This window comes from Grampus griseus, assembly GCF_964374135.1.
Source record: "Grampus griseus genome assembly, chromosome: 20".
Lineage (NCBI taxonomy): Eukaryota > Metazoa > Chordata > Mammalia > Artiodactyla > Delphinidae > Grampus > Grampus griseus.
Window position 1 is genome coordinate 31,503,067 of NC_139014.1, and position 5,843 is coordinate 31,508,909.

A 5,843-nucleotide genomic window follows, 5' to 3' on the forward strand; every position below is an offset into this window, starting at 1 on the left:
TCTTACTTTTTTTACAGCATCCTATTCATGCTTCATGGGAGCAAAATTTTTCTCTCATCTCTCGGAGGATACTGTTAGATATTTTCTTCCTTCCTCTCCTTGCCTGATCTGTGATTGCCTCAAGTTGCTTTTTCCTGTAGTTTCTTTTGTCTTCATCTTCCGTGTCAGAGGCTTTCTCAGATGTCCGATGATCCTCCCAGTGACTCTTAGGCACCTTAAGATTTGAGAACCGCTGCTAGAGTATCTCTTAATCCCTCAAGCTTGTCATCCCAACTGAAATCCCACAGAGAAAAACAACACATATTTCAGTATTTTTTTCTCCAGAAGAATTGGAGCTTTTCTCTTCCAGTTACAGCCTTAGCCATTTTCCTCAATGAAATATAACAGTAGCCTTAGAGGTGGTTTCACGAGTTATTCAGTCCATGCTCCATCCCTCATGTGTTTATTTGTACCATCTTACATTCCTACACCTTTGCCAGTGCCGTGGTCATTCCTGTTTAGGCTGGAGAGAAGCCTGGCAATAGCTGTCAGGGACCTGGTGAGACCTTGGCCATCCTTACCTGCTGGGCAGATGTAAGTTGAGGCCAACGTCCTGGCCCAGAGCAGAAATTATAGCCTGCTCGGGGAAGCATGCAGCAGGCCAGAAAGGGCCCTGTCCAAGGCTAAACCGTCTTACCATTGTATTGCTGCTCCAGAGAGGAAGGTGTGTGTTTGTATAGCAGGATTGAGGACACGTGAAAGGAAACTCAGGGCGTGGGGTGTAGAGACAGAGCAGGGGAAAGCAACTCACACTTAAAAGGGGCCATATTTTATTTTCTAATAAAGATGTATTTTTATTTCAACAGTATATAAAATTATCTTAAGATGTGTTTGGTTAATCTCGATATCATTTGGTCATTAAAAATTTTTTTACAGGCTTTCTATCATGTGTCTGAGAATGGGGAGGGTGTGCAAATATAAAGAGTGATTTCACAGAGAAGGAGGAATAATAAAACAGTAATAGTTTCCAGGTATTAGTTACTATATCTGTCAAGTACTTTACATACACTTTCTCTTTTAAGTCTCAAAACACCTTAAGATATAAGTTTTATTATAAGAATTATTATTTTTTAATAGTGAGTAAACAGTGACTTGGATAGTAAAGAAATGTGCCCTATGTCACACAGCTTCAGTGTGGCACAGATAATAAGTTTCAGAGCCAGGATTCAAGCCCAGCTCTATTGATAACTCTGCAGCCCACAATCTGGACCATTATATCACTCAGCCCACACAGCAGATATTCATTCACTTTTGAATGAAGTATCTGGCAGGACCCTATTATTAACTTAGACCCCAAAGCACCCAGATTTGGACACGCTGACCATCCCATTATACCCCCGTATCAGTTATCTGTTGTCAGAGTAGTGCTGTGTAACAAAGTGCTCCTAGCTCAGTGGCTTGAAATAATCATTTACTCTTAAGGGTCTGCACGTTAATGGGAGGCTCTGCTACAGGTGGTGGTAGCTGGAGGTCAGCTGAGTGAGGCTGGACTGGGCTGGGTGGGTCTGCTGGAGGCTGTACATCTGTGCAGACACTTTTCATGGGAGTTAATTCTGAGACCTAGCTTGAAGGATGGCAGCTGTCTGGGGGAAGCTCTTTTTGTAGCAATGGCTGCAAAATGCAAGAGGGTACCCCTAACTCTGCAAACACATTTCCTGCCTCTGTTTGTGTCATGTCTGCTACCATCCCGTTGTCCAGAGCAAGTCACGTGGTTGGGCCCAAAGTTAAGGGGCAGGACTGCAAAGTCATATGGTGAAGAGCATAGAGGTGCACTGGTGCTGGTGAAGAACTGGTGCTAATAATTCGATCTGCCTAACCCAAACCTAACATCTGCCCACACAGTGTGCCTATAAATTAATGTGTGGGTAGGTACACATGAGATTTATGGAGGTACTATTATGAATAGTATACAACAATTATATGTACATGGTAAAAATGTAGAGTTTATAGTCTAGTGGGAAAGGGAGCCAAAAAAACTAATAATAAAAAAGAAAACAACTGCAAAAAGGAATGTTAGAATTTATTTTATTGGCTCTGGGCCTAAAGAATGTGGACACGTTATAATTCTCTTGAGACAGATTCAGCAGCTTTCTATAGGGAAAAAAAAAAAAAGATGTTCCCTTGTTTCTGAAGTTTCTTTAGCTCACAGAATTTGAAATCACTGTCTTATCCTATTGAAAGAGTATGCAGTGTGATGGTGTTGAGAACTTGATGGTGTCGGCTTTATCACTGATCTTTAAACATTTAAGGATTTCTTTTTAAAAGAGATGGGAAACCCACGTGAATGAAAATATCAGTTATGTCAGGGTGCTGTGATATGGGTGGTAGCACTCTTCCTTTATATATTCTTAAATGTCAAATTGGTAATGTAGCTTTCCCATGTCTCAGTATCTGATGGGGACCTTCAGATCAATTAAAATCCTAGGAAAATAGTCTGAGTCACTGCAGTGCCACCCCTCTCCACCTCCAGTGGATTCCCTGGTATTCTTGGCAACTTCTGGAATGGTGAATGTTGGTGGCCTGAAGTGTCTTTCCCCTGACCTTTGTTGTCCCAGGTTCTTCTCTCTACTCTGCCACCTTGTGGATTTTTTGGGAATTGTGTCTTCTACTGTGAGCCCTGTTGACTCACCTAATTGATCTGGCTGACACTTTCCCTAGAAAGGAGCATAGGCAGGTAGAAGAGAATTCTCCCCACCAGAGTGACACTCACAATCAGGTTACCTTGCTCTTTCAGTTTTTCTATAGTTCCCCCTTTTGAGATGATATCTCCAGAGCCCACCTGAAAGGCATTTGAATGACCCTGCGAGTATCACACCTGAGGGGCCCTCTCCACCTGAGACCTTGAACCAACATCCCAGGGTGGGATACAGGCTTTCTCCAGTCTCACTTCTCCTGTCCACCCAAGTTTCCCTTTTCTTTTTCTCTCTCTCTCTCTTTTTTTTTTTTAAATTAGAAAAGTAACACGGGACTTCCTTGGTGGTGCAGTGGTTAAGAATCCGCCTGCCAATGCAGGGGACACGGATTCAATCCCTGGTCTGGGAAGATCCTACATGCCACGGAGCAACTAAGCCCGTGTGCCACACCTACTGAGCCTGTGCTCTAAGGGTCCGCGAGCCATAACTACTGAAGTCCCCGCGGCTAGAGCCTGTGCTCCACAACAAGAGAAGCCACCACAATGAGAAGCCCGCGCACCGCAACTAAGAGTAGCCCCAGCTCACCACAACTAGAGAAAGCCTGCACGCAGCAACGAACACCCAACACAGCCGAAAACAAACAAACAAATAAATAAATGGAGAATATTAGAAACAATATTAAAAAAAAAGTAACATAAGCTTACCTAGAGCTTACGGTCCAGTGGAGGAGACAGATTTTAAAAAGTAAACAAAGACAACATTTACCCATTACGGGGAGTGCTGTGAGGTAGAGAGTCATGGTGGTTGTGGGGTGGCAGGGAACCTTCATTAAGTATGCTGGTAAAGACAGGCTTGCTTGAGCAAGAGAAAGTACAAATTGAAACCTGAAGACTGAGAAGAATCCAGTCATTAAAAGAGGGAGGAAGAGCATGTGCAAAGATCCTGGGTGGGAAAGAGCTTGTTAAATTGAAAGTAACGAAGTGCAGCTGGATTGGCATGAGCTGGAGGGGTGCGATTGGAGTGGGGTTGGAAAAAACCACAGTCCCAGGTAACACAGCGTCCTGTAGTGCACGGTAGGGTTTCTGATTCTGTTCTGAACCCAGTGGGAAGATAAAGAAAGACTCGTAAGCAGGGAAGTGATGAGGTCCAATTTATATTTTGTATTTCTGTTTTAAGAAGACCATCATTACTGCTGCATGGAGAATGGATTGAAGCAAACAGGGAGGGAAGCTGGGAGACCAGTTGGGAGCCTGGTGCAGGAGGCTGGGTGAGAAGTAGCAGTAGCCTAGACTCTGGTAGTGGCATGAGAGATGGAAGAATCTGGACCTACACTGTTCAGTGTGGTAGCCACTAGCCACATGTGGTTACTGAGCACTTGAAATGTGCAAGTATAAAATACACACCAGGTTTTAAAGACGTGGTACAAAAAAAAAGAATGTAAAATATCTGATTAGTACTTTATCTTGATTACATGTTGAAGCAATATTTTGCATATTTCATGTTAAATAAAATATAATTTAAAAAATTTTACCTGTTTTTTTACTATTAAAAAATGTGGCTACTAGAAAAATTTAACTTATGTGGCTTGCATCCATAACTTACATTATGATTTTATTGGACAGTGCTGATATAGACAGCAGTTACCAAATTAAAAAATACTTTTGTACTGAATTTACATTGGATACATTAGAAATTTCTAGCTAGGTATAAATTTCTTTTCTGGTGCATAGAAGATGTTTATTTGATATAACAAAACAGTGCAGTTAGTGTTTGTTCCAACCACAAAGAACAAGAGGAATAAAAAACTTGACAATGCACATAAAAAACCAAGATGCTTCATGTGACAAATGTATATTGCTAAAATAGTGCTCCTAAAATTTCGCAGTTATTGAAAACTGTATGAGAACAGAAGGACGTTAATAGCAACAGAATACGTAAAACCAAACATCTAATTTTGAGCAAATTAACATATGAGGCAACTTTGCTAACAATGCATGATTTCTTTTCCTTGATAACAGTCGGTTCAGACTATTTTTATACCAGCAGAATGGGCAGAACATTTAAGTTTAATATCAGTTACACAACATTAGCATAAACTTGGGCAACTACCGATAGGGGGTTGTTTTCTTTTGAGCTGGCAAAGTAACTACAGAAACATCAGATCATTTCTCTGAACTGAGAATTTTATCCCAATAAATGCCACATACCTTCCACACATATTTTTATAATATATTTAATAATTTATGTAATATATATTGGTGATTTGAATTTAAAAAGACTTCAGCTTATTGAGATTTTATTACCTTTATAAAAATAAACTTAAGTGTGGAGTAAGGCTGCTTACAGTATTACTGACTTATTGCACAAGGCCCTTTTGGGGTATAATGGGAAGAGCTCCAGGCTTTAAAAACAGAAGAATTTGGCTCGACTTCAGCAAAATGTATGAACTTGGACATCATTTCACCTGTCTGAACCCCAATTCCTTACTTGTAAAATGAAGATGAGCCATGCATCTCATCCCTTATCCCTCATCCTTAATCACCCACGTGGTAGGCACTGTTATTTCCTTTGTACAGGAGAGGAAACTGAAGTTCAGAAAGGATAAGTGATTGACCGAAGTTTATGTTGCCAAAAAGAGGGGAAGCCTGGGCATGAACCCTGGTCTATCTGGCTTCAAGGTCAGCTGAAAAAAAATTTTTCCCCTCATTAGGCTCCTTGATAATTTCCCTGCTAATTTCTGAAATTACTGGGGAGGTCAAAATGGATTGGTGAATGGGTTTTGGAAAAATGTCATAAAATATGTAAATGTGAGAGGTGATTAATTCTCAATGAAACAGTAGGAGCATGAACTGAAGCTACAGATAAACACAAACTACTCCATGATGTATATATAGACATATCTATTTAAATGAAATGGTTGTCATGTGTTGCTTTGTCAAATTCAAGCTCCAAAAGTTTGATGACAAGGATAATTTCCTTCCTCAGGATGAAAATTTATAGGAATTCAGAGGAAAATATTTTCGTGATCATACTGAAAATTTAGCGTCAGATGCGTTTAGCGTCATGCTGTGAGTGCTGTTAGTCAGAGCATAAACAGCCTTTGGGCCGGATGTGGCTCTCTTCAAGTAGGCTGGCTCTTTGACCTGGGGGATTCATTCTGCAACAGGCGGA